Raw genomic sequence first — 10,060 nt, 5'->3', positions numbered from 1 at the left:
CAGCAAGTGAAACAGCTGTGACAATGTGAATGTGAAGCAGAGGCAGTGAAGACTGAGCTTTTCTGAAATACCCAAATGGGTCCCAGGTGGTAATTTAAGGAAAGTGATTTGCATTTATATAGTGTCTTTCATGACCTCAGGAGCTCCCAAAGCATTTTCCAGCCTATGAAGAGCTTTTGAAATGTAGTCACCACTATAATGTAGGAATTTATGCCAGCAAAATATCTCAGGTGTCATTCCATCCACTAGTACTTCTCCCTTATGAACTCCTCTTCCTCATCTATACAATGGTTTCTGAACCTGCAAAGGAATTCCTAATTCTTTGTATGGTGGGATTAAAATTCCAGAACCAAGAAGAATAATGACGAAAAATATAATAAAAATTGTAATAAGTAGCTGACCACCCACTCCAATCATCTACTGCATGGAGTAAAATGGAATTAATTATGACAAAAGAATATCTTTATCAGCAACTGAAACAGCCACTTTATCAGCAACTTTCCATTTGGGAGCCTGCTTGAGTAGACCATGAACCAAGAATTCATTTTGCCCATTTAACATGAGTTGAAAACAGTGGGCAGAGTTGTGATCAAAGCTACAAGAGCTGCATGACACCTTTCTAAAATAATTAAAATATCAAAATGGTGCATTTTCGTGTCATTAATATCATAGGAACAGAAGAAATAGGAGCAGGAGTAGGTCATTTGGCTGCTCAAGTCTGCTCTGCCACTCAACGAGATCACAGCTAATCTGATTATGACCTCAACTCTGCTTACTATCTGTCTCCCATAACCCTTGACTCCCCTATTGAGCAAAAATCTATCTAACTCAGCACTAATGACCCTCTAAAAGGAGACATTTCTCCACTCTCTGTTTTAAATGGGAGACCCCTTATTTTGAAACAGTGCCCTCAGTTCTAGATCCCCCCACTAGGGGAAACATCCTCTCAGTGCTGACGCTGTCAAGCCCCTTCAGAACCTTATACGTTTCAATAAAATCATCTCTCATTCTTCTAAATTCCAATGAATATAGGCTGAACCTGCTCAATCCTTCCTCAGCAGACAAACAGTTCATCTCAGGAATCAGCCCAGTGAACCTTCTCTGAACTACGTCCAATGCAAGTATGCCCCTCCCCATGCAAAATGTGAAATTTAATTCTATAAATCTGGGAATACAGGGGCTGGTACTATAAAAACATGGGCCCAGGTCTCCCAGTCAGCTTCGATGCTGCACACGTTGCCTTTGCCCGTGAAGATTCCTTCGTCCCGATCATAATGCGTTATTCTAGCCAGGACTTCTGATCCCAGCTGCAGCAGTGATGGTTCAGCACAGCCATCCCCATGAAAGACCAGTGAGCACAATAGAAGATGGACGAGGAGAGGGCACACCCCCTTATCACGACATTAGCTGCCGTATTCAGGTAAGTTTTTAAAAGTCTCGGTGGGTTAGTGAGTGAGTGAGTAAGCGAGTGGGTGGATTGGTGAGTGAGTGAGTAAGTGGATGAGTGCGAGTGAGTGAGTGGGTGGGCGTGAGTGGGTTAGTGAGTGAGTGAGTGAGTTAGTGAGTGGATGGGTGTGAGTGAATGAGTGCGTGAGTGAACGAGTGAGTGGGTAAGTGACTGAATGGGTGAGTGGGTGGATGGATGTGTGAGTGAGTGGGTGTGTGAGTGAGAGAGTAGGTAAGTGAGTGAGTGGTGTAATGGGATTGGGTCGTCAAGTTGTGGTGTAGTCAGATCGGTGAAGGGGGAGTAGCTGGTTGGGTCAGGGGGTAGTCAGTTCAGGTCAGGGGATAGTTGGGTTAGGTTGGGAGGGGGTGGCGACTGAGGGTGGGAGCATTGGTTGTGGTGCTCTGTTCAGTTACGCTGGCTAATCACTGAGTTAGACCAGAGATTAACTAGCATAACATTCCTAAAGTAAGTATCCAGGTAAGTCTTGTGTATCTGGCCCATGTTTCTGACCCTGAGATCAGCGCCAGAGACTGGAATCACCCCATGTTTGCACTAAGTGCAATAGCGGGCGGGAAAAAAGACGTTTTCTCTGTTAACCACAACGGTGGGTTTTCATGCCATATTGTCCGCTTCCCTCCTCATTAATTAAGCAGCCACAGGAAATATGCTATCTCACTGGCTTCTGAATCACCCGCCATGCCATTAGCACACCGTTTCCACATTCCAGGTGCCATATCTAAACTGCAGCCGTGCACACAGTTCTCATTGCTTGCAGCCCAGGACTGCTCCAGTGAAGACATGGCCCTGAAAGCCAAGAAGAGTTCAGTGACCCGTCACTGGACTGCCTTTTGGAGGCCCACCATGATATTCTCTGCCCCCCACTCTGGCCACAATCTCACCACTCTGGCTTGGGAGGTGGTGGCAGTGGTGGTCAGTGCCAACGCTGCACAAAAGAGGTTGGCTATCCAGTACAGAAAGAAGATAAATGATCTCCGCTGTGCCGCCAGGGTAAGGCAACCATCTCATCAATCTAAACTCATACACCACAAGCGCATCTTACATTAATTCTCATCTCACTCACTGCCAGCTCAAGGAACATCACCACTCACTGTCTCACACATATCCTTACATCTCCATTTGACCTCATCTCCTCTGGAGACTGCCTCCTCAGCCCTCACCATCTTGAGCCAAATGCACAGATCAACATGTGCCCCCACACACACCCTGGGATACCCCCTCCCCCAGTATAGCACTCGCCCTGCAGCGTCTTCCCTTACCTGAGGCCTCTTCTCTCACTTCCCTAAACAATCCCCAGCCTTGCAGCCATTGAAAAGCCACCCCTGCCATACAGCTGGTCTGGTAGGTAGAGACCTGCCCACAAGCCCCCTAAAAGTGATGTGGCGCTGCCTGCGAAGCCTGGCATGGATGACCGCAAGTGCCACCCAAAGCAAGATAGGCAAACAAACCTCGAAGCCCTGAGCGAAATGCAACTCGCCTGGTGCACTTTGTTTATGTACGGTTGTGAATGCATGCCGACATGCCCAGATGATACAGCACAAGGGGAATGATTTCGGCGGGCAGGACTTATAATTATATGCAGATGTATTAAAATGACGTTCCTGATGTCTGGCGGCAGGAAACATGGCCCGCCATTCACAGGTGGAGCGGACAATCATTACAAGAGTGACCAACCTTGGATCTTGTGCTTCAGTCTTCCTAACTTTTGTCATGACCACTGAGCGTCATCCCGAATTACTAACGGACATATTGAACTTTTAAATAAGACATGTGTTTTTTTAAAAAAGGACATACAAGCAAAAGCTGGCTGAGACTGTAAAGTAGCCACTTGCTGGAAAATTCTTTTGTGGATTACACTTGACCAACTATTCCAGAGAGAATGGAATGTCGTACCTAAAAGGTGTCAAGGTCTACTTCAGACTGAGAAACTGCAAAAGAAAAGATCCAATGCAAAATCTGAACTGAACTGGTTTCACAATGTCGTGGAGCCGATTTTTGGCCTTCCCACCATATTGTCCGCTCATGCCCGCCAGGATGCTCAACGCCAACGGGGACAGAAAATTCCAGCCAGAGACTGTGAAGTATCCAGGGCATTGCAAATCACCTCATCGGAAGCTCAAATTTCCTGGGCAATTTCAGCACATGTGCACACATGTGTAGGGTCCCGACGTGGAACAGCAACTTAAGTGTAGATTTCACTCTTTTGGATCTTGGAAGATTCGGACTGCCATGTCCAGCACAGTCAGGAACATATCACAAACTTAAAAACTAATTTTTTTTAAATGAGCACCAAAAGCTGTTTAAGATGGCTGTAGCATATTATATGACTTGGCAGTATCCAGTTCCAGACACTCCTGCAACTCAAGCAAATACCTAATTAAAAAAATGGACAGTCACAGCCACATTCAGACATCCCTTTTGTTAAGGATGGACCGTCAATAGAAAGGACCATGGACAATAGAAACAGTGAACCTCAATGGGTGAATATGAAATGGTGCTCAATGAGCTGTCATTTTATTGTGATGGCTCCTCATCCCAAACACAAAGACATTGGCTGTCTGCAACTTTAAGGGTGTGAAAAGCCACAACACAGAATATTTACCTGTCTAACATCCAATCTTATTTGGAAAAGGGCATTGGACTTGCCACAGGTCATAATGGGTAAGGCAGCCAGGTTTGCTACCTCTTTGAAAAATACAACAGGGGAAGCTATTCTAAAACAGATACCATCAGAAACACCATCTAAGCCATCGAGCCAGCTGCAAGATAACTGTGCAGCCAAGGTAATCTAGTTATACCTTGAAAAGGAGCATCCATCCAACTTGTTCCAATTTCAAGTTCACCTGAGAGCCAACCTCCTGGCAATTAAACTATTAGAAACCTTGCAGCTTACTGAGAATCCTCTGCTTTTACAAGATGCCCACTCCAACTAAAGTCTCAATTCATCCAAGAAACTACAGGCCTGTTACAAAAGAGACTGAAAAAATTCCAAATTGTGATCATATTGCTTTTTTCTTCATCTGTATCTAATTTTTGTGTGTGTGATCATGTGTGTAAGATATCACAATTAAACCTTCGGGGAAAGTGTATGCTAATAAATAATCCTCTTTATTTTTAACTTCACAAAAGCTTGTTGCTGGAAATAATTTAAATTGGGACAAATCACTCTGCAGGCAAGGAAACGCAGTAACATAACACATTAAAACACATTGATTATGGTTAACAATAAAATAAACTCTACCCATGACAGGGCCATGACCACAAAAGTGGCTGGATTGTTCTAAAATCCCAGTTGGTTCATTAATGCTTTTTAGGGAAGGGAACCTGCCTCCCCTACACTGAGCTGGCCCAGATGCAGCTCCAATCCGGCAATTTATGGTTGACCCAAATCCTTCAGGGAACTCAGGGTGAAAATAAATACTATTTTTCCAGATAGCCTACACTGCAAGAACATTTCACATCAATTATTTTGCAGGAGTTAAGCCTCCTGCCTGCATCAGCTTTCAGCTGAGCAATGGTTGTTGCAGAGGGTGAAAGTTGGTATTGGGATGAGAGGGGCAATCCAGTTCAATGTGGGCCTATCTCTTCACAAAATCCCTTGCGTGAGAATCTGAGTTAAGCAGTTGCTGGTGGGTGAACCCCCCCTTCATAATACTGGACTAGGGCATTGGTAGCTTAGAGCTTAATAGCTCTACAACTATCACGCAAAGTGTTATGACAGGTCCCCAGGCGAGGTTCCCCAAATTTGATACGATCCCAGATGAGTTACCCCAGATTGTTATGCTCTCGGGTGAGGAGGAATGAACTGGCTCCCCTTCTTTATTCAACCCCCTCAGTTGGTCGCAACAAGGTTAATTTAAAAAGGATCCCTTCCCTTGTGGATACCTTTTCCCAATCCAAATATATTTTATGTTTTAAAATGAACCAATTTAACAGGGCTTTCTTGAATTAAAGAAAGAATGAGCTTATTAGTTATTCAAATGTGAGGGAAAAAAATAATAAAAACACAACACACATACACACAGATTAGAAATAAGAAGTGAGTCCAGAAATAAAGTTAACACAAATGTATATGTATCAGTCTTTTAGCTTGTCTCTGAGAAATAGATGATGAAACTTTGTGACTGTTATGTTGGATGATTCCGGTAGAGCTGACTTTGGGCAGTTGAGCAGTTGGTTTGGAGATTCTTGGTTCTGCAGGTTAGCTGAAAGGGGTTGTCCTGTTTCATTTGTGACTGTGGCTTTGCTGACTTGTGACTTGCCTCCAGCAATCAGGGAGAGAGGACTTTTTTTACCTGCAAGCACAGGAATGCCTAGTTGATGTTCTTCAGCTGTGACCTTCACAGCACACCCTTGCACACCAGGCCTGGAACACCAAAACTAGCACATAGACTAGGGTTGCAGTTGGCTTTTAACCCTTTTTCTTGTGAATTCCTGGAAGGGAAGAAACAAACAAGTCTTTCGCCCAGATCTACTTTCTTTTCAACTCACATCATGGTTTCTGATGGTTCCTGCTGAGATGGTAATCAGCCTTCATTATCTCTGCAACCACAGGAGACTGGTTCAGTTCAGTTCAGATTTTGCATTGGATCTTTTCTTTTGCAGTTTCTCAGTCTGAAGTAGACCTTGACACCTTTTAGGTACGACATTCCATTCTCTCTGGAATAGTTGGTCAAGTGTAATCCACAAAAGAATTTTCCAGCAAGTGGCTACTTTACAGTCTCAGCCAGCTTTTGCTTGTATGTCCTTTTTTAAAAAAACACATGTCTTATTTAAAAGTTCAATATGTCCGTTAGTAATTCGGGATGACGCTCAGTGGTCATGACAAAAGTTAGGAAGACTGAAGCACAAGATCCAAGGTTGGTCACTCTTGTAATGAGTTCGGCCTTTACAGCGTTGTGCGTATTGTCTATGATTATCATTTACTTTAATAAATTTTGTAGGCTGGCAACCATTTGGATTAAGTCCAGTTGGGTCCAAACTGCATGAGCAGCTGGGTAGAGCAGCCATGCTGTCAACTTCCTAACAGGTACTAATTGCATGACTGAATCAGTGTAGCTCCTTCAAACCTAGCTCAAAATGAGGAAGAAATTTGCTGACGTCAGGGGAAGGTCCAAATGTGTGCACTTTGCACTTTTTCACACTTTTCTTGTGGGGCTCATCATTCAGGGCATAAATTTAAGGTGAGAATTTCTGCAACCTCTGGGAGGTGCCATTTCAATTGTATACCTGCAGTGGTTCAAGAAGGCAGCTCACCACCACCTTCTAAAGGGCAATTAGGGATGGGCAATAAATGCTGGTCAAGTCAATGGGCACATCCTATGAATGGATAAAAATGCATGGCTACTGAATTCTGGTGGGTTTGGGAATAATTGGTGTCAAGTGGCTCATTAATGAGTCTAACTGACGTCCCGTCAGCAGCAGGCATGATACCCGCATCAGACCCTTCCCAGATTAATTGGGACAGTTTTCCCAATGCTAGGAATCAGATATGGGCACTACCACCTGATTCTCCCAGATCCCTGCCATCAAGCCCACACCAGCAGCCTCAATTCAAGTCTACCAATCATATCCAAGCCGTGGCACACTTTTACTGCAGGTGGATGTGGCTGTGGAGAAATCGGCAAAGGCTGAAATGATGAGTGCAAGATGCTTCTCTACCATTGTGGGGCTTCTCAGTGGGGACTGCAGCCATAGATACAGAGGAAAACCCCATTTTCCCAAGGAATATCCACTCAGGATTCTTTGTTTCTGGAAGGCAGCCATGGGCTGACTACATCCTGGCTAACCGTCATTCAGTCATCATGATGCTTCTGTGGTCAGATACCAACTGAACATTAAATGAGTGCAAACTGTTCATCAAGGTTATGGAGCTGATATGAAGAACTTTGATGCCCATAAATGCAACTCCCTGCATTAGAAGAAACCATGCCAACAAGTGAAAATTGTACAAACTGTCCCATGTAGAAACAGAAAAAGTTGGAAATACTCAACAGGTCAAGTAACTTCTGTGGAGAGAAAGAGAGTTAATGGCCAGGATTTTATCAGGTCTTGTCCACCGGTTGGAAAACCAATGGGGAACCCCTGAAACCCCACCCCCGCCCAAACCCCACAGTTCCATGGGCGAGTCCTGATGGAATTAAGTGTCTTTAGACACTTAAGAGGCCATGGTTGGGCTTTCCCCACAATTAAGGACCCAGAGACAGAAATCCCAGCCACCGAGAGATTCCAGCCAATCAGAGGCCAGCAGCTCCTCATGCCACCAGATCCAGCATGAGAATTGGCTTCTGGTGCCACTACATTCACCTGAGGCCCAGGGTCATCATGGGACCCCAGGCCAAAGGTGAGTAAACGCAGGATGGGAATTATGTGGCAGTGTTTGTGGAAAAGAAGCTGGGGGAGGTTGGAGGCAAGTGCAGGGGTGTGCATTTCAGCAGAGACCCTTTGCCCAATGCCAGGGCCCTCGATTGGGAACAGAATGCTTGACTATGAGGAATACTCCCCTCCCAGGAGACCACTGGAAAAACCAACAGGTTTTGCTGAGAGGCCATCTGAGGGCACAGGAAAGAGGTGCTATTTAATCCCTGAGCATCACAAAATTATAATCTTTAGAATAATCGACCTAGACGGGGTTGGAGTATTTGGTGACCGCTTTGATGCCTTTGGAGATGGCGTGTTTGGCCAGTTTCCCTGGCAGCATGAGGCAGACGGCGCTCTGGATCTCCCTGGCCGAGATGGTGTGGCGCTTGTTGTAGTGAATGAGCCTCGGAGGTGATGTGCTCGAAAATTTCGACAACGAAGGAATTCATAACACTCATGGCCTTGGACGAGATCCTGGTGGAAGGGTGGACCTGGATCAGCACCCTGCACACATAAGTGGGATAGCTCTGCTTGCGAGATTTTCTCTGCTTCTTAGGCGGCTTCTTGGTGACTTTAGTCAGCGACTGTTTTGACGCCTTGCAGGATGCACTGCCCTTCACTGCAGCCGCCACCTCAGGCATTCCGCTTGACTAGGACCAAAATTATGATGGACTCAGAGATAATGGGTGTCAATTGGTTCATTAATGAGCCTAATTGACATCCCACCAGCTGCACTAGGATTCCCCTTTCACTTAAGTGGTGTACAGGATGGTTTTCTTGCTGCCTGACTCACACGAGGCTCTCCCGCCATTCAGCGGGCCTGGTTGTCTTGTTTCCCACCATGACAGGTTGCATTTAATCCAGTCCAATGTTTCTGGTTGATGACCCTTAAGCAGAACTTTTGTTTCTCTCTCCACAGATGCTACCTGACCTGGTGAGTATTTCCAGCATTTTCTATTTTTATTTCAGGTTTCCAGCACCTGCAATATTTTGCTTTTGTACTTGTACGAAAGTATTTGTTTTTGCACTTGATTTTCCAGGCAACTTTTCTTGGTGGAAACATTGAACTTTATTTACAAGACAGCAGCAGCTATCAGTGTACATCTAACTCTATGACTAAAGAAGAACTCCCTCCTCGAGGTTCCCCGTGCTGCTAACCAACTGGTTTACACAGATCATGTGATCTTACAACAAATGATTATTCTTAAAGCTACAGTCCTACATTTAGCAAAACTATAATTACTGCACTGTCCATCTGATGCCCTCTTTCCACGGGGAAAGTGACGAAAGAGTTGCCCCATCATGAGAATTGTGGTCATTTCTTTCTTGACACATGTGCACTGCAGACCACCTGATGTGGAGGATCTGAGGTGGGTTGAAAAAATGAAAGCATCATACAATGTTTACCCTCTCATCTATGAGAAGGATGTATGCAGGTCTTGGTGCAACACTCTGTTGCATCCTGTTTGGTGAAGTGTGGGTGTTAATGATAGCTGATCAGATATGTCCAGGTATAAGTCACAGGATAGTGATAAGGGTGACTAAAACATCAAAAGAGTCAATTCCTTGTATTTTTATGGTCATCCAGCAATTCCTCTTGCTCATTAGGGATGGGCAACAAGTGCTAGCCCTGCTAGTGACACCCACATCCCATGAAAGAATTTAAAAAATCAATATTGTAATGCAATAAGAATCCTTAAAGGAAAACCCCTTCTTAGCATATTCTGCAGTACAGTTTGAATGCTAGCAGCAATCAAGAATAATGAAGAAAAGCATTGTCAAGGAAAAACAACTTAGCAATCGATAATAGAGAATTATTCATTAAAATCTGCTAGTGCATGCAGCAAAGTGCATCAAAAGAGAATGAAGATTAGCAAGAATATAGTACAGGCAGTCCTCACTTAAAGTGGTGGTTGTGTTCCTGAAAATTACCACTTTAAGTAAAACCCTTTGAAGTGAAGCATGGTTTCCCTAAAGACAGAATCAGGTTCCTGAGAACAATTTTTGCACGGAAAATTCAATATAAAAATGGAAACACTGCACCATGCTCTGGGCCCTGCCAGACTCTGTTTGGATCTGCCAGGCTCTGTTTGGATCTGCCAGGCTCTGTTTGGCTCTGTATGGCTTTGCCAGGCTCTATTTGGCTCGGCCAGGCTCTGTGCTTTACTGTGTGTAGAGCTGTGCTTTCCCAGCTGAAATAACAATGGAGATGGTTTTTCTCGATCTGGCAGCAGC

At 44.7% G+C, this 10,060-nt stretch overlaps 1 pseudogene; it reads right to left on the bottom strand.

Moving 5' to 3' along the window:
- Positions 1–8,087: 8,087 nt before the first annotated feature.
- Positions 8,088–8,466, bottom strand: LOC121278838 (annotated as a pseudogene).
- Between the last annotated feature and the right edge of the window lie 1,594 nt (positions 8,467–10,060).

Source organism: Carcharodon carcharias, chromosome 6 (genome assembly GCF_017639515.1).
Source record: "Carcharodon carcharias isolate sCarCar2 chromosome 6, sCarCar2.pri, whole genome shotgun sequence".
Classification (NCBI taxonomy): Eukaryota; Metazoa; Chordata; class Chondrichthyes; order Lamniformes; family Lamnidae; genus Carcharodon; species Carcharodon carcharias.
The sequence above is the reverse complement of the archived record's forward strand: the minus strand, read 5'-3'. Positions and strand labels throughout refer to the sequence as shown.